Source organism: Perognathus longimembris, chromosome 2 (assembly GCF_023159225.1).
Source record: "Perognathus longimembris pacificus isolate PPM17 chromosome 2, ASM2315922v1, whole genome shotgun sequence".
Classification (NCBI taxonomy): domain Eukaryota; kingdom Metazoa; phylum Chordata; class Mammalia; order Rodentia; family Heteromyidae; genus Perognathus; species Perognathus longimembris.
The window spans coordinates 98,298,524-98,318,831 of record NC_063162.1 but is presented as its reverse complement, the minus strand read 5'-3'; the positions used below and the strand labels follow the sequence as shown (position 1 = coordinate 98,318,831).

Sequence of the window (20,308 nt, the reverse complement as noted above, 5' to 3'; positions counted from 1 at the left end):
GGAATCACACTCAGGGCTTCATGAATGCTAGGCAAGCACTCTACTGCTCAACCACATTCCCAGCCCAATTTACACGTTCTTTTAAGTAAATGATATTAGAATAAATAAACATACAAAATGTATAATCCTGTACTCACTCAATAACCTTTTAATATAGAAAGTGTACTGTTGAAAATACAAGCACAGTAGGACATAGTTTGGGCTCTCAATTCACTTATATAACTTGAAATACACTCTGCTCTCAATTTGCTTACTATCTAACTTGAAATACACGATGATGCAAGATAAACACTATAATGAAAAGTAAATTAAATGTGCAACAAAATGAAAAAATACTCAGTTGGGGAGCGTCTTAATGGATATGATTTTTTTCACAGATTTGTAGTTGTAGTATGCTCACAGAAGACATAAACACGTATGTATGAAATGCAAGCTGAGTAGAGGAAATGAGGAACTGGGATTCATTGTGGGAGTGATGTACCGGGAGTGAGGAGGAAGCGACTGCGATGAGTAGGGCATCTCATAGTGCCATCCGGGAGATGAGAGGCAACCTTAACACCACACCAGTGTTTGTTTGTTTACAGAATATACCCATAAGCAGCTATGTGACTTTTTAGCACACTTAGCCAAATTTTCAGCTTTCTGATCTGCTAATAAGGATATTTCCCTCAGCGAAAGGGAGAACTGAATGGCAGAATTCATGAAAAATTCGAACACACTACTTTGTACAAAATGAGTACTCAAAACATTGCCCATGATTGTCAATTTTGTTGTTATTTCTATTTTAATCATTAAGTGTGTACATAACTTAATTCTATTAAGACTATGTCTTGCCCAAGCAAGACATCTCTAATTACAAAACTTAAAGGTTACTATGGAAGAATTCATACATTATTTAAAAATAGTAGCTACTTCTGATTACTAAACCAATATGCAATGACTTTAAAATGTTTGAGAAGCTAAAAGAAAAAGAAAAAACTTAGCTCACTACTGTCATAGTTAGAGTTTAACATTTATTTACAGAGTAAAACTTACAAATTACATGCCAGTCGGTCTTGTTATTTATCTGTCTACCTACTGTCTGTCCCTTTAGTTTTCTCTTTTAAGACACAGTGTCTAACAGTACTGCCCAGAAAAGCCTAAACTACTAGACTCGATGACCTTCTTACCTCAGCATCCCAAAAGCTACAACTACAAGTATATGACACTGTGCATAGCTACTTGCAATATGTTAAAAATTTATGTATTTTTACCAATCTAGATGATACCACACACATAGAAAATAACACATATTCTGTCTTGCCTATCAGGGTGATCTTAACAGTATCTCTTTTGTTGTTGTTTCCAAATGTAGTTAGAAAAATAGTCTTCTAAAGGAAAACAACTAAGACAGGCTCAGAGATAAGACAAGATGATAAACTATTGGTACTTAAGAGATAAAGGACAGGAATCTCAGAGACAGAGAAAGGAAGATCCATCCCCCAGGATTCTAACATCTTATTTTTGGTTGCAATTTTTCTTTAATGGTGAAATTACTTCGTTTTCAAATGAAATATTTTCCTTCATTAAAAGAATAGCCCCCATAGGTTTTGTTTTGTTTTTTGGTGTTTTTTGTTTTTTTTTTTTCTTTTGGCCTGTCCCAAGGCTTCGACTCAGGGCCTGAGCACTGTCCCTGGCCTCATTGCTCAAGGCTATCACTCTTCCACTTGAGCCACAGCACCACTTCCAGCTTTCTTTTTTTCTTGTTTATGTGGTGCTAAGGAATGGAACCCAGGGCTTCATGCATGCTAGGCAAGCACTCTACCATTAAGCCACATTCCCAGCTCCCACCCCCCCATGGTTGTTGTTTTTTGTTGTTGTTGTTTTTTAAGACTTTATATATTTCCTCCAATTCTCCTTACAAAATCTCCATTGGAAATGAAAATGAGAACTGTGATATGATTTGATCTGTTTCAATATTCTGACAACCAACTTCTTTTTTTTTTTTTTTTACATCAAGCCAAGTTTCTAACCTAATTGAGGGCTAATCTGTTACTACAATTGGACTATAAAAGACAATGCCACTGAAGACTTTCCTAGCACATTGTCAGCCCCTCATGATCAGTGTTCCATTCATAGACATAGCATTCTGAGCCTATCAACTCATGTTTCTCACCAGGCACTACATTTCTTCTAAGTTCTATTCTTCAATTCGTGACAGCAATAAAAATTCTGTCATCAACACTGAACAACCATAACTATATAAAAGCATCCACTGTCTAGCATATAAAATTCATTCTTTTAAAAAAATTGTATTTTATTTTTAGCATCCCTGGTTGCTGACTACATTGAATTGGTTGGCACAGCTATCAATCAAGCATTCATTTATTTTACAAATGAATATTGAGTGCCTTGTGCAATGGAAAAATCCTTGGTTCTGTAAGCAGAAGTGAGTTCAAATTTTAGCTCCATTATTTCATAGATTTGGGAAAGTAGTCAAATAAACTAACTTTTTCAAGAAAGGTTTTTACATTGTCTAATGGAGATGAAATATATAAACATGTTCATCATTAGTAAAGATGTTTTGGAGATTAAATAACTTTCACCACAAACTGACAGATGTTAGTGTTCAATAAATGCTTTCTCTGTGTTTATTCATTTTAGTGGTTAATAGCATAATAAGAAATATACTCCTTCTGGGAGAATTTTACAAGCTAAAAGGGGAAAGAGGTAATATTTTAGAGATAATTCTAAGACCAGAAAAGTGACCATCAGAATGGGGGGAGGGGAGAAACACAGTATAACTATGACTCTAGAGAAGATAACTGTAGTTGAACTAGAACACCTTATTTAAGAACATGTAACATAGCTGGGTGTAGTGACACACACCTGTAATACTATCTACTGAGAAGGCTAAAACCAGAAGCGTTCAAAGTGAACCCAGGAAGGAGAGTCCATAAGACTCCATCAACAGTTAAGCATGGTCCAAGTGGTAATGGTAGAGTGCCTCCTGTGAGCAAGAAGGCCAAGCAAGAACACAATGCCCTCAGTTCAATCCTTGATGCTAACATGTGCACATGTGCGTGCGTGCACAGACATGTACACAAAGATAAAAACCATATGAGTCAAGAACAGTTGACAAACATACACACAAAGAATAAAAATATATGAGTCAAAGACTGTTGGCTCACAGACACACAAACACATACATACATGCACATGACAAAAAGGACATTGCATGGGCTGGGGGTATGGCCTAGTGGCAAGAGTGCCTGCCTCATATACATGAGGCCCTGGGTTCGATTCCCCAGCACCACATATACAGAAAATGGCCAGAAGGGGCGCTGTGGCTCAAGTGGCAGAGTGCTAGCCTTGAGCAAAAAGAAGCCAGGGACAGCACTCAGGCCCTGAGTCCAAGCCCCAGGACTGGCCAAAAAAAGGACATTGCAAAGGGGAAGCTGGAAAAAAATGATAGTGGCAGTAGAGAAGAATTAAGAGGAAGAGCAGTCAATTCTGATGACAGTGAAAATATTGCCAAACAAATGGTATTGAATAATAAGTCAGTCTTCCTGCATTTTATGTATTTTCTACACTCTTATATAGTAATCACTTTAATCCTCATTAATAGTCCTATGAGGAAAATGATATGCCAAGATGAGACTTAAGCTAAGACCCACAGACAATACTTTGATAATACTTAACATACTGCTCAGGTTCACAGAGCTAGAAAGTGGCATGTTAAGGATTCCTTCATTCAGTCAATCAGTCCCCAAGACCTTCAATCTACCCATTGCCTATACTACTTCTCTAACAAAAGCACTCAGTAAATAAAGCCCATGAGGAAAGCCATAAGTCAATCACTTCAATGAAATCAGTTTATCGCTGTATTCTCTCACTTTTGATATGAGAAAGAGAACACTTCCAATATAATTTAAAGGTTCATCATTCACATATGTTTTATTTTTTTATTTTACATTTATTTTTATTTATTTATTTTTTCAAATTTTTATTATCAAACTGATGTACAGAAAGGTTACAGTTTCATACATTAGGCACTGGATACATTTCTTGTACAGTTTCACATATGTTTTAAATAATTCAATATATGTTCACTAGTTTTAAAATCATTTCAATACTTGTTCATTAAGAGTAAACACTCATTTGCAAATGCCACATTCACTTGCAATATTACTTAATATGCACACCTGTGAAATACAGCAGATTTGCAATATGTACTTTCTTATAGTTTTAGCAGACTCTAAATAAAGAAATGAGAAAATAAAGTAAAACCAGAAGAAAGGAAAGGAGGCATGATGAAAAATAGAGGAAAGAAAACAGAAGAAGTAAAATACAGGGCTGGAAATATGGCCTGGTGGCAAGAGTGCTTGCCTCCTACACATGAAGCCCTGGGCTCGATTCTTCATAGAAAATGGCCAGAAGTGGCGCTGTGGCTCAAGTGGCAGAGTGGTAGCCTTGAGCAAAAAGAAGCCAGGGACAGTGCTCAGGCCCTGAGTCCAAGGCCCAGGACTGGCAAAAAAAAAAAAAAAAAAAAAAAAAAAAAAAAAAGAAGTAAATACCTATCTGTCAACTATTCCCTAGATTATAGGATGACATGATGGAGAAATATTGAAAAGCCTGAGGGTTGTGTGCTTGGTGTCTTGTTACAGCGGTGTATAACACTTACACAAGTATTATACAAGTGTTAAACATAGTCTCTTGACCTTCTACAACATTATGGTTCTAAGATTCCTGGTTCTTACTTGGTTTGGTATTTCATCGTAGAGGTGATTATAGATCACTATAGATGTTATACACAAACAAAACTTTCACATCTCTTGGTAAAGCCTTCCATATTTCTAATGGATGATCAACTTCCCTGATAAGGGAGAGCACTCAAAAAAGATACTAATTCCACTAAAAGCATTCTGTAGCAGTTTGAAAACTGCCAAAGAAACAAATCCTCATTCTTTTCATTAAATGTCACCTATTGTCCTCTCCCACACTGAAACCTCGTTGTAATGCTCTATGATATTGTATTTATAAAAGTGTGACAACAAGGCATGGTAGTTCACATATATAATCTGAGCTACTTGGGAGGTAGACACAAGACAATCAAGTCTATGGACAGCTTAGATAAAGTTAACAAGAACCTGTCTTTATTTAAAATATTTAAATGAATTTTTAACATTAAAAAACATAAGTGAAACTTATCTGTAACTCCAGAGCTAAGCAGACTGAGGCAGGGAGATAGAAAGTTTGAGGTCCATCTAAGCTATATACTAAAGCCCACCTAAACAAATACACATGAACTAATAAAACATTTGGTAGCTTTTTTTACTGAGAACTACAAAGAAAACAATTGATAAAAATACTTACAGAAAATAATGATGGTTAGAACAAAGGTAGTGTTTTTAAATTTCTTAACTACCGTGATTATAATTAAACTACTGGTGTATGTTATTTCAAGAAATACCTTAAAAACTATTCGATAATGAAGTTTTTTATTTCATTTTAACAAATGTCATTTCTTTTTACTCCACTAGAGGGTAGTCTTTCAAAACTAGGGCTGGGTTCACATATCTAGCCTGGTTTTGACCTCAATAAATTAAACTTCATATTCCATTCGTCTCAACAGCATTTCTCTAGTATGTTAATGAAGTTGTAAAATATGCATTTTAAAACTACTTTCATCTTTTCATAAATGTTCTTTGAGCTATACACACAACTATATTATTTCTGCGTTTTCCAGTTTTTGGTAAATACGCCTCGAGAGTTTCCTGTTTAAAAATACATTCAGAGTCAATAGGCCTAAGATTAAGGCAAAATAATTTCTTAAGAATGTAATAGTATTGTAGTAGAAATATTCGCAAAGTAAATCATACAGGCTGAAAACCACACGCACATACACATACACATGGCCACACACACACACACAGACAACACTAAATATATTCATTAATATGTGGCTGTAATATTTATTGTATCACATAGGAGAAGTGAGTCAATATAATTGACAATACATATTTTTTAAAATTACTGTAATTACTTTACAAAGCAAATATGTGCCTTATTAAAATCTGATCTGCCCAGATAAGAAGTTTCATTGCTTTAGAGAGAGAGAGAGAGAGAGAGAGAGAGAGAGAGAGAGAGAGAGAGAGAGAGAGAGAGAGAGAGGGAGAGAGGCAAAGAGAAAAGAGCATTGTTGGACAGAAATTCTCCTGTGGTAAATGAAGTAGGAACTTCGGAGAATGCCACATAAAACAGTTTGGGGCTTGCTCTGCTCATATCACACAGCCACTGCTGAACTTCACAGAGTGGGAGTCTGAGGCATAAGTCTCTACCAGGTGTTTTTTAAGATTTGGAAAATCCTATTAATAGTATAGTCTGCCTATTTTCAGAGCAAAAAATAATAATAATAAAGTAAAATAGTTTCTCTCAATGACCGATATCCCTCAAATGGGAAAACTTGTCAACAATTTCCAACATTCCCTTGAAGGAAATAAAAGAAAGAAAGAGAAAGAAACAAAACGATTCCTAGGAAAATCTGCGAGCTTGTTTCATTTATTTGTACCCTGAACAGCAGTGTCATAGAACTGACAGGTTGCTTCAGCCAACCAGACTGGAGCAGCTGCGTGTGCTACATCTTGGCAGTCGGAAGCGATTGGCTCCTCTCTGGGGAGTGGAGGGTGTTCAGTTATTAATGACCGCTGAGCAGGCAGCACCATGTCAGTGTGACAACTGATCTGGTGAACGATGCACCACTAACCACCATGGAAACAAGGAGAAAGAAAGCCAGCTCGGACTACCTCTCTTCACTGGATTGAGAGTCTCAGCCTGCCGACCGAGAGAGTTCTGGGGGAAAGAAGGCACCCTGCTGCAGCCTCCTGCTTCCTGAATGGTTTAGAATCCACACATCAGGCAATGTGCATGTGTACACATCTCCAGTACATATTTGTGTATACTTTATTACACACACGCACACACACACGTACCGACTTACTTCCAGGCAAGGAGACAGCCATGTGATTATCTCAGCCGGAGGGACTGAGGAATTCAGCACGCAGGGACCTCGGAGGTAGTCCAGCACTGAAACTGCTTTTGCAAGGTAAGTTTAAACCTACATATCTATTTAAGAGCACTCTTCTTGCTTGCTTTATGTGTGCTCGTGTGTTTTATGCTTAATTTCTCCTTGGATGTTTTCTCCTTGTCTGAATTCTAAGAGCATTTTTCTTTACATTTTACTTAAGAGGAGAATTTCACATGCAACACCCGCCACCCTCCCCCCTCCTCCCCAGCCGCCCCAGGCTCTATGTGTGCCTAGCTGTGTTTGTGGAATTCTCCAACATGCTTTTTACTAGCTTGAATGCCAATCAGAGGATGTGAGTGGGAGAGAAAAAAAGCAGTGCTGGGGTGGGGTGGGGGGAAGAGGAGGGAGAGAAGGGAAGGGGTCAATGGGGAAGAAGAGGGAAGGGAAGGGAAAAACAAATGAGGGAGAGACAGAAGGAGAGGAGATCAGCCCAGGAAGAAGAGAGAACTGGAAGGAGGGGGGGGGGGGCTGGGAGAAAGAGGGTGAGTTCCCTTTTTCTTCACATGATTTGTAATGAAAAGCAGATCACATATCTTTCTGTATTTTGAAACGATTCTGCCTAATGGGGCATTTTTGTTCCTTTTCACCCCATGGACCGAGATTACCACAAATGCTGTTGTCTGTCAAGGACGAAAACCACTAACCAGAGTAGGAGAATGAGAATATCACAAACAGTTATTGAATTTCTGCCAGGCTACATCTTACTGATTGGGGTAAATGACTTCCCTTTAATAACATCCCCTCACCCGCTGATCCAAAGGGACAGAACAAATGTCTGATTGCAAATGCAGCTGGAACTGCCACACACTAGGTAAAAGGATCCCAGGAAACCGAAGAGTTCCCATCTTCTTTGGTAATTAACAGGATCGCAGCAGGACACCTTTAAAGTACATTTCCTATTTAAGAAGAGTGTTTGTTCAAACCCTCTGCAATATTCCCTTTGCTGTTACTGAGCTGGATGGCTTAATTCGTGTCTTAATTTATTCATTTTTAACAATATGTCCTTGTTTCTGTGCCTCTAATTTTAGTGAAAGCACACTATGATTTTGAGTAGAATCTTCCTGATTCTACTCAGGAGGAAGGGGACAGTGTGAAAAAGGGAAAAGAGACTTAAAGATTCAGAATATCTACCAAGAAAATAGTGTATCCTGATACTATAAAATAATTACTCATTCTATATTTCTCTTCTCTTGCTCAGAAGCAATGCCTTTGAGAGTAAATGCCTTTGAGAGTAATGCCTGTGCTCAGTAAACTCTATGAGCAGCCACGGAGTGATGATTCATGGAACAGAATGTGGGCTAATTTTCACTTCCACTCTTGTAAAAGGAAGCCAGCCACTTCCAATATGCTTTCAAAGAGCCAAGAGCAATTGAGGATGTCCTCAGAAACATTCAGTACCCCCATTAATGGGTCCTGCATAGGTATTAAAACAAACTCAGAATTTACATTTCCTCTGCTGTAGCACTCTCCTCCTTTCCTTCAGTTCATCTAACCAGTTAATGGACTCTGCTGTTTTTCAAACTGTGGGGTTTTTTTTTTTTTTGTCTCAAAACTGTGATTTCAGAATTATTCTTAGTTTCCTGGTTTATAACATACGACAAAACCACAAGACAGTAACTAGCCACTTAGATGCTGCCACTTTCCCATAAATATGTTGGGGGAAAATGAGTCCATTTACAATATGTAACGAAAGAAGTCAATTAATTCCAGCGACCTTTGTAAATGATGACAATAAAGTAGCTCTGACAATCTGCCAGTGGCTTCGATTTTTCCCTCTGGGAAATGAGCAAGTTTAAGAAGAGGGTTCCTTTTCAGAGTAAAAAATGAAAGGTGCTTCAGCATTAGTTTGCAATATTGGCAGCCCTGCTCGCTCTCTCTCAAACACCACATGCAATCCATAGCAAAAACAAAACGCTTTATTACTAAGAAGAAAAGGTATTTTATTTGCTTTTCTGCTATTCATTAGAAGTGCTGCTTGTGAAATTGATTGGATCTGTTATTTTAAGGTAGCTCCTAAGTTTCTAACCAAGAGGAAAAGCTTGAAGTAGATATTCAACCTCCCCATTTCAAACTACTATATGATGTAACATTGCAGTATTGATTTCTGTTTTTCCTAGACCTTTTCCAGGAAAACTTTTCATACCAAACTCATATATTCTCAAAGCTTACCTAGTGTATATTAAAACTGCAATCAATGACAGGAAAGAAAAATGATTCACTCCTAAACCTTAGTAAAGCTTGACTACCTATGTATTTTGTGGCTATCTGAAGTCAGCAATGTATTCACAGTGAGCCTGAGATAGTGTCACTCCAAGCGCCCAGGGTTGCCACTTAGCATGTGCCAGTGAGTTTGGTGATGTGACGGCCCATGCCAGATGATGCACATATGGGCACGTCTGGAAGATTTAGCCAACACAGTCTCCCCAAGACATGTAACAATGCTGAAATATTAGCTTTCTGGTGGGACAAGCTTCAAAGGACCATCTTTTCTGGGTGTTGCTCATCACAGGCAACATGATGAATTTGAATGCTGGGGAGTAGGTGGGATTTTTCCCTGGTGGTGGTAGTTATTGCTGCTGTTAGTGGTTTAATAAGTAGTATTACCTGCTTTCTAGGGCAGCCATTTAGAGACTTGTGAGAAAGGTGATCAACTTCAGATTCACTAGCTAGAGCTCACTGTTTCTTTGTTCTTTTTTCATATCTCCTGCTTTGGCCACAGGAAGGATTTTAGGTTACACTTTTACCTAACTACTATAATATGATTCTTTGCTGAGGAAAAATTCCTGTGCAATATAACATTATGGTATTTTTCTGAAAAGTAATTCAGTTCACCAGAAGGGTTTATAATATAAGGGTTTATTTTTTTCCAAATTACATTAAGTTAAATATTATCATTGGAGTTTGTGGACCTGAAGATTTTCTATAAATGTGATGACTGAGCCTGAAGGAAATGATTAAATGGATGATAACAAAACACTAAAAAAATGAGTCTCCACTTTTAGACTCAGTCAGGATGATCTGCTCCAGAATAATTTAAAAGTATGTGGTTCCAGCTAATCTGGAGACACACATCTGTAGTCCACTGATATATTGCATGTATTCCTGATTTTGAGTGTGTAGCTACTTAAAAATTGTTCTGATATACTGAACTAAAGACATCAGGTAGACCTCAGACAATACACTAATACTGCCAAAATAATGCTCTTATATTGGCTTATGCCAAACTACTTAGGACAGCTTTCCTGTGTAACAATTGAACATAGGGTCTTCCCAATGCTCAAAGAACTAATCTTTGCCTCCTGTGGGTGATGTCTAGAAAGTCATCAGGAGAACATAATGGCAATTATTCTTTTAGTTGCAATGTGAAAGGAAATCATATTACAATGTAAAGAAAGTAGGTGGTGCCAGAGGATGGGGAAAAAGTAACAGGGAGAACTCAAACTGTTTTCTTTAACATGATGAGCAGACCGGAAGATCTCAGAAGATGGTACTTAGAGATCAATAAACACAACATTAGGAAAGAAGACATAATGCTCACTTCAAATTTTTATGAAGTCTAACACCTACCAGGTCACTTACTATATTTGCATGATGCAAATTTGTGCATATTTATTTGCTATCATGTATATTTCATTTTTAAGTCATAATAAAGGGCTACTTTTTAAGAACACCATTATTAAAAGGAATATTTCCCAGTTTGGGCAGAGGGCAATGAGAAAGAGAAAAATATTTTCATATAATAATATTTTTAATTGAAGGTGACCTTTAGCAGTCTAATGGGATCATTTGAAAAGTAAAGAAACAAGGACCTGTTATAATGCAATGTTAAAATGTTATAATGAAATACAATCTACATTATATTTTATGTTGCATGGCTATTTATTGGAGGGACCTAGGATGGAATCCCTAATAGTACTCACTCCACCAATCTATTAAAGTCTGCTTCCTCTGTCTCCCAAAAATAATGTTTAAAATAAAGACTCAGAAATATGTGCCAAAATTTCAAAGAACTGTTTATCTAGAAAAGCAAGTACTCTAAAAGCAAAAGCTAGCATTCAATCATAGATACAGCAATGATTTGTTAAGTATATAACACAACTATTTGAAACCCTTAATTCATCTTCTGATGATTCTGGGTTGAGTCATAAAAGTTAGAGATTTGCTTGGTTTTAAAAACATCTTAGTAAGACTACTGCTACCCTGTACCAACACAGATCCATCTATTGATTGCCTACTCTAAGTTGTACATTTTTCTAAGAATTCTAAAGACATGTCTCTCTCATATCTTTTTAAAATTCAATTTCACTATAAATACTTTACGGCACTTAACATGTGCCCTCTGTATACATATGTCCATCCTCAGGACCCATGCTTTGCTGGTGAAAGAAATCTATACTCAGGATAGCAATCCCTCCCTTCACCACCCCTCCCCCACATTAGATTTTCATTGCCAGAGTTAGAGTACAAGCCTTTGCAAGTAATGACATCTCATCAGTTTCACATCCCATTTTCAAAAAAAAATGGCAAATGTCTGTCTTAAATATGTTTTCCAATTTTGAAAATTTAACATAATAGTAATCAATGGACCCCCATATTTTTAGAAAATAAAGAAGGATACAAAATAAATTAAACAGTAATTGCATGTATGTTGACACCCTGTTTATAGAGCACTTTTGCAACATCATTCACACCTCTCTACAATCTGGAGGGATAAGATAGTATGGTGATGGCCATACTTCCTTTTAAGATGGGAGAATGAGGCACTGTGAGGTTAGAGGCTTTGTTAATCTGTGGAAGGGCCAGAGAATAATGACAGCAGAGAGTGGGTGATGGCATGGGTACAACTCTTGTCTCATCCTTCAGAGTCCTTAATAATATCCACTTCCCTTCTTCCTGAACGTCCTCTCTAAACATTACCCTTCCCAGTCCTATCTTTCTTGCACCAGACAATTGTATCTGGTTAGGTTTTTGCAAACAGAAATCTTCATTTTAAAAAATAATCAACATCAATTCTGAGAGAAAAAGTATTGTATGATGCTCTACCTACTCTTCCATATATTTGTTTGACAGCATTACCACTCTGATAAATAGATAACTGGCAAAGGTTTCAAATATTGAATATATAGAATATAACAGGATGAATAAAATCCTTGTAGATTTTCCAGGTTGGCGAACATTATACATAAAGTCTATTTATTTAGACCCCTGAAGTCACTATTTATCTAGACCACCCATGGGTAAAGTACCAACATAAAAGCAATTTCTTTGGCATTTCCATTCTGATTAGTTTGCCTTGGGGGGAAAATTACACACTTAGCCATTCAAAACTACTAGTGAATTTGTAAGTTAATAAAGCCAAAAGGCCAGTTATTCACATTATTCTAAGAGCTTTTTCTAGGGGAAATTTTGGCTTTTAAAACCGATAGAGTCTTTGAGATAAATGAAAATCGCTAAAAGCCATGTTTTAACGTTTGTTCTTTCAATCTTTACTTGAAAGTGAAGCATTCCACAGATAAGCAGCAACTCTACTTGGGGAAGAAGTTGAGCCATCATGAATGTTTTCATTCTCTATGGAAAAGGCCCACTGAATCAATCAAAAGCTTTATATAAATGGGCAATATTTTCTTTTTTCAGAGATGAAATGCTTAGGATCTAAGTTCCTAGAGAACTAAACAAAGCAGGAACCAGGGGCAATGTTCTCCTTCATGTATGTTCTTCTACATGAATGGTCTTGCACTAAGCAAAAGCCTTCAGAAAACTCATGCTCAACACTTATGAATGGCATGAATAATATTGGACACTTTGGTGACAGAAGTATTTACAGTGTCTCATTTTCCCTGTGGTTGAAAAGACTGATTTAAACTTATATTTTCTAAATTTAAAAATTAAATGAGTAAAGAAATAAAACCTAACACTTAACTAGATTAATTCATTAAAATGGCATTTACTCTATCATATAGTCTCTTAAGGCCAGAAAGTTAAGACATTTAAATCACATTGTCAACTAATTTGCAGTTTACCTTGTTTAGAAACAAACTTAAAACTCAAAAAGGAAGTTAAAAAGAAACATACATTTCCAGAAATACAAATCCTAATGGACTTTATGCCCTTAGAATAACTTCCTTGTTACTTATTTATAAACCTAGGAAACCTTAATTTTATGATTGTTTGTTAGCAGTAACCGGTTATGGGCACAGTACGTAATTCCTTTTTACCAAAACTCAAGCCATTCAGAAACACCCCATACCAAATGTGTTCTACGAAGAGTATGTAATATCTGAAGAACACAAAATGACCCTTACTGAAATTTTCATAGTTGTAGATAATAATTTCAGTATACATCTATAATGGTTATATTCTGATTTCTACAAAAGTCAAGGAGATAATCATCATACACTGGAAATGCCTACAGTACTGAGAACAAAAAATATAGAGAGAAAAATCGGGGGAGAAAAAAAGGTTCCAGACCCTAGTGCTACATTGCTGAAGAGAAAAGGCTACAGGATGGAAACAGAGGCAAAATAATGTGACCACATTATGTGGAGGGGAAATTTAAGCACATGGAAACAGAGCTTCTAAAAGCTCTGTTCACAGCTATTTTTGTATGGAAAATACATGGAATGTCATTATGAGCTTAGACTTTATTCATCCAACAAGTCAATTTATTGTGTCAACAGCTGAATTGATTCACTTACCAAACACATACTTATATTTGTTCCTCTTAGTATAATTTATTAGACCCACATTTTTCTTAACAAATACTCTAGCTGCTCAGAGTGTCACAAAGTGATGGTCAGCTAACTCTTTAAAAATTAATGAGTCATTTGCCAAACTACCATTTCATTAATAAATTACTTTATTTTTAAGGAGCAAGCAAATTCTATGTACATATCAAAGTCTCACAGTATACACTGTACCATAATATGCTGCTCTGGAACAAAATGGTCAAGAAAATCAAGAATTAAAATAAACATTATGACATACATGAATATAAGTAGAAAACTGATACATTCATAATAACATAATCATTTACTGACTTGGGAAATGACAATATTCCACTATTCATTTATTACATATGCCTCTTCTATGAAACTTTGCCAAACACTAAACAGGCATGTTATCACTTAATATTCATACTACATGAATTAAATAAACTTTTGACCTCATTTTACAATATAAACCAACATCACAAATCAGGAAAATACACTTTAAAACACAAACCTCTATATCCAAGGCAACATTGCCTCCTATCGGTTCTCCTAAATTACCTAGTATACATTGCCTTCCCACAGGCAGATTCTGGCTCAAAATACTACTCCACTTATCATTTACTTGTTTCTAGTTAAGTATCATATACATTAGATTAACTGAAATGATTTTTTTCTAGCTCATTTTAGAGAATGTGCCACTTTCTTCCTTTTATTTATTCCTTCACACTTTTCAAGTAGAATTCAACATGCTCTGTCACCTGCTGTCATCCAGCACAATGCTGGCACAAAGGAAAACTGCAAAGCCTAGCTCATAGGCCACACCTCTCCTTCCAGATATCCAATCTCAACATGTGGATTCTTTTTACCCTCCTATACACTCTCTTTTAAACAAAGGTAGTAAAGAAAGTTAGAATGTTCTTTCGCTGCTAAATAGGATTATCAACTTTCAGTGAAATTCATCAATCCTTCTAAGTATTAATAAGCTTCTAATATTCACAGTTAATTGATAAAAGCTCTAATTCACTTCTCAAATGAATGTCCTGAGATAAACCTAAAACGTCAGCAGAAGTATGTATAGGAGCTGTTTGTTAAACTTCACTATTTCTGACTCAGTGACCTCTGCAAAGGCTCTTCAGGGGATTCCTGCAACTTGGTTATCCTATGTGGAAATGGCTGCATGAGAAATTAAGGCTCAAAAATGACTGACTTCTCCAATAATTAACATTATGCTTATTGAATTAGTCTGCATATCAAAATGAACATTTATTTAAAACCATAAACAATTAGCTAAAAAAGATATTCAATTTTGAGGTAAGAAAAAATTAAAAGTTTCTGTGTAGTATGAATAACCTAATACAAAACATGTAAGAATAAAAGTATATAATTTTAAATTTACAACTTAAAAATGTTAAGCTTCCCACTCTCCTACCACTTCTTCTACTTACTTAAGACAATAAGGAGAAAAAAAGGACAAAGAGGAAGAAGAGGGCGATGTTGGCCAGTATTTACTGAACACACAAGACATCCCGGCCCTAGTTAGCTATGTGTACACCCTATTTCAATTGATTTCACAGATCCATGAGCAAACAGATTCAGAATGGGAAAACACTTTTCTAAATCCATGCCCTGTCAGGGTCTTGATATACACCATGAAATGTTTTACTACAAAACAAATCCTATTAAAAACCAATCAAACCTTCTATCTCTCATATTCTATATTTCTTAGAATAAGCTTAATGTTTCACCTTTGGAAAAATTTTGATACTTTATGCAGAAACATCCCACAACAGACTTTCTATAGGCTCAAGTTCCTCAGCAAAGACTAAGACATATACGTAATAATTAATCAAAATTTAGTTTGACCACATGGTACAACCTGAATAGCATAATCGTGTTTCATGAATAACCAGAAGTCACTATAATTCAACAAATTTAAAATGAAAGGATTACTTGCAGATTTTCTACTTAAACATTTTTCATTAATCTGGATAATTTCAGAAATGTAATATGTATTAGAAATGATCCTGGTTGAATTCCAGATGAACTTGGAATATCAAAGACCTTTATCAAATATTAAGGAATAGAAATCACATATAAATTATGAAATGATAAGGAATCATTTATCAATTATAAGTGTTAATCTCACTTATTCATTTAAACACTCCATTCCTGGTCATTTAATCAATGACATGGATGCCTCCATTGCATATTGATAAGGTATGATGTCGACATAACATGAGGAATATACCAAATATCTATATCTATGATGATCTACATCAAATTTATTTAACAAAAAAACTCAGGAACTCTGAGATGTTTAAAAATCTTTTTTTTTGTACCAAACTTCAAAATTATTAAAGGGATAAAAATTCAAGCCCTCTGACTTTGTCCATTATCTGTTCTTTTTATTTTAAGTTAAGTAAATATTTTTAATTGTAAACATTAACTGTTTGAATTTACAGAATACATATACAATAAGTACATCAGGTTGTATTTCACTTAAGAGTGAGAAGAGGCTATGGCAAATGAACTTGATTTAAGGGATATCATTGAGACATTCATGTGGATAACCTTCATTACTATGTAATAATAATATAAAACTATGATAAACAGAGGCCCTGTCTCTACTCTCTCCAATCTAAAAAGATTCCCCATCCATTTTTTGGCTCTCAGTATCGATAGATTATGTATCCTTAGGAGGAACATATTTCTGAAATTGAAAAATCTTTTTCATCTGTATGTTCATGCTCCTATTTTCATATAGGCTGTGCAACATTCCATCTGAAATGCAAATGACAGTTACCCAGAAAGTGCCCCAAACATACTTAAGGGGTAAATTTAACACTTCCTTTTGATTTGTTTGCAAATGACACTGAATAATATAAGGATTCAGATTGGTATAACCATATATAAACTAGGAGAGATTTTCAGATATTAAATCATTTGCTTAAAGTGACCCTATTTGTTAAAGACATGAATGTAATACAAAACTAGGTGAATCAATCCTTTCCTGTTAGCTATTTCACACAGCAAGGATTGTGCCCATGAAGTTACTATGCAGATAGGGGGCTTCATATCTGTAATTCCAGCTACTTGGAAGACAAAGATAGGAATATTTTAAATCAAGGCAAGCCTAGGCAAAAATGTTAGCAAGGCCATACTACAAAGAACAAGTCAGATGTCATGGTATATGCCTGTATCCCAGCTACACAGCCAGCTGGAATAGGCGGATTGTGGTCCAAGGCCAACAAAGCATGAGACCTTATCTGAACAATAAACTAAAGCCAAATGCGTTGGAGTGTGGCTCAAGTAGCAGGAGCACTTGCCTGCCATATGAGTAACGGAGTCCAAATCTAGTACTGCCAGTAAAAAACGGATTTCACGATATGCTCAAATCAAGTCATTCTCACTCTAAGGACCATGATCACCAGAAGTTGCTTATTCTGTCCTATAGACAAAATCAGCAGCACCTTCTGAAGAGCACGGATATTTGCCTACTCGCAGCTGCTGGAGTCTGGCATTAGCCCAAATTCCCTGTCACAGAGTCACTTTTCAAGATGCTCTTGTGATTGGCATTTCATTGACAGTAACATGCTGCTGCTCAGCATTAAGCATGTTAATTATGTGAGTCTGGGGTTTTGAATTTGTGACCTAATGTGATTTGAGCTGATGATTTGATGTTGATGGTGTTGTTTTAAAAGGGACAAACCAAACAGAAGGAAAGTGAATAAGAATGAGAAATGACACCCTACCACAGAAATAGCTAGCTACGATACTGATTGCTTTAAAAAAGCCTAGAACTGCCAGGCTTCAGTGGTTCATACCTGTAATCCTAGCTACTCAGGTGGCTGAGATCTGAGGATCACAGTTCAAAGCCAGCTCAGGCTAAAAGTTTGTGAAACTTTTATGCCCAATTAATCATAGAAAAAGCCAGAAGTGGAGCTCTGACTCAAGAAGTGGTAGAGTGATAACCTTAAGAAAGAAAATTTTTTTTAAAAAAGCCCAGAAACAGTGCCGAGACCCAGAATTCAAACCCCAAAACACACACACACACACACACACACACACACGCGCGTGCGCGCGCGCGCGTGCGCGCGCCTAGCACACCCTCCAGTCTATACTTTTTTCTTTCCTTGTCTGGTAGCTTAGAAATTGTACTTTTATTCTAAATTTAAAAGGCTCAGACAGGGCTGGGAATATGGCCTAGCAGCAAGAGAGCTTGCCTCGTATACATGAAGCCCTGGGTTCGATTCCCCAGCACCACATATATAGAAAACGGCCAGAAGTGGCGCTGCGGCTCAAGTGGCCTTGAGCAAAGAAGCCAGGGCCCAGGACTGGCAAAAAAAAAAACAAAACAAAAAAATAAACAGGACTGGCAAAATAAATAAATAAATAAATAAATAAATAAATAAATAAATAAATAAATAATCCTTAAAAAATAAAAAATAAAAAAATTTAAATAAAAAGCTCAGACACTGCTTGTCCTGATTCCTCCTCACTAGGGACATAAAAATCTTTATAACCCATGCAAAATGGTGACAATCTTTGCAATTATAAATATCATTGTTCCTTTTGTTATAGTTGTTGTTTATGTGGTACTAAGGAATCGAACCCAGGGCCTCACGCATACTAGGCAAGCATTCTACTGCTAAGCCACATTCCCAGCCCTCATTGTACCTTTTTAACTTTTATTGAAGCCATGTTTAAAGTTTCCTTCCAAAAGAATGCATAACTTGAAACAAATGAACACCCAGAGGCTTGAGTTGCTAAACTTCTTTTAATTACTGACCATAACATGATCTTCTTTCAGACCACAGAAATATCCTCTTATGATAGTGACTTCTCAGAGATGGGGTCCATCTCCCTCTCCCTTGTCCTCTCAATATTTTTTATGCATACAAACAAGTGATGTTTAAATTAATTTTTACAATCTCCTATAAGACTGTCCCCCTCAAAATGCAATCATATCTCAAGAAATGACAGTTTTCCTATTCCATCATCTCAAACACTCCTGATAACATTTTTTTTGTGAATATATAGTAAACAATTGCACTTCTAGATCTCCATTCCAATGCATGTACACATTACATATCCATATGAACACAAGCAGATTGTTTTAACATCTCCCACTTTCTAGAACTTTTGACTTAGCTGGCTTGAGTATACATCCAAGCCATACTTAGTTGCACCTGGCTTTCAATGCTTTCCTCCCCACCCGTTTGCAAGTTCTTGGGATCAAACTCATATCTGTGAATGCTGGGCCAGGTGTTCTACCACTCATGGACACAGGGCCCTGCTACAAATATGAGGTTGGCATTCAACTCACTACCCTCCTGCTTCCACTTTGGGGTTATAGGCAAGACACCACAGTCTGCTCTGCCAAGATTGTTTTTGTCTCTGTGATGACTGTAACTGAGACTTCAAATATTGTAGAAGATTTAAAGAATTGTTTACACAGACATAACCAAGAAAAAATGTCTAGTAAGCAAGTATACTTTTACAACCTTTCATGAAAATTACATGCAGCTGCCATTCAAGTAGCTCTAATGGGCTCTATCAGTTCTGTGCCTGCATGTCCACTTCTAAACTAAAATGACAACAGATCCCAGTGAGCCATCAGCATAATTAGTCTTATTAAGTTCATAGTAATGAATATTTAGAAATTGCTTTCTGTTTCAGAGTTTTTGTAGTAAGAACCTTTATTGCATTATTTGATTTAACTTGTTCAATCAACTATGCCATCCTCCTCACTTTTGGGTAGATAAGGCAACAGTGGCAGGGCTATAGCAGAGTTATTACATGTGTAATCCCTGAATCATGATAGATGACTTCTAGTTATACCATTTTCTCCAAAGAGCAAAAAACCAATGTGAAATTTTACATTTGCTATTTAAGAAATCTAAGACAAATAAAACTCAAAGCAAGAACATTAGAGAGTGACAGTCATTAATGTATGTTTCAGGGAAAAGCCACATTCATCTTCCCAGAAAACCATTCCTCACATCTCTGGGTTTGGACCTACATTTGCACAATCTTTTGGAAAGCCAACTTAGCTTTGTTGAAAGGCCTAGTGTTGAAAGTTAACTTCCATCCTTCATTCATGTAAGCATCTACCTCTCACATCTTAGGCCAGTTTTACAGAGTTGGAAATGAGGAAGTTCCATGTAGAGAAGAGACAGAAGCCACGCCATTTCCTTTCTCCCCATTCCTCTGTATCGTATCTTTCAATTGAGATAGTTCTGGAATCTGCCACTCAAGTGTTATTTTACAGAGCACCCATTTCCTCTTTGGTCCACTTTTGCTTTATCAAATTCCATCTTTTGTTTCAAAATGTTCTTACATTTGTTGCACATGCTCTAGGCTTTTGTATTTCTGTCCAGTAACAACATATGCTTCCATGTGCATTAATCTTTCAAAAGAATGGGGGGATATTATGAGTAATACTAATGCTAGCCATTGTGTTGTGTGCATTGCTACATACTAGAAAACTCATCATATTGATTAGATGGTCTTCTTATCTAATTAGATAGTC

The 20,308-nt window shown here is 36.3% G+C and overlaps 2 protein-coding genes across 3 annotated transcripts in view; one reads left to right on the top strand and one right to left on the bottom strand.

Moving 5' to 3' along the window:
• Immp2l (inner mitochondrial membrane peptidase subunit 2) overlaps positions 1 to 20,308 on the bottom strand; it is an 859,776-nt gene that overhangs the window by 412,728 nt on the left and 426,740 nt on the right. The gene's annotated exons all lie outside the window — the stretch shown is intronic.
• Positions 6,333 to 20,308, top strand: part of Lrrn3 (leucine rich repeat neuronal 3) — a 32,622-nt gene continuing 18,646 nt past the window's right edge. The window contains exon 1 of the mRNA XM_048339778.1: positions 6,333 to 7,084. The gene's annotated coding sequence lies outside the window, so the exon portion shown is untranslated. The remainder of the gene's footprint in view (positions 7,085 to 20,308) is intronic.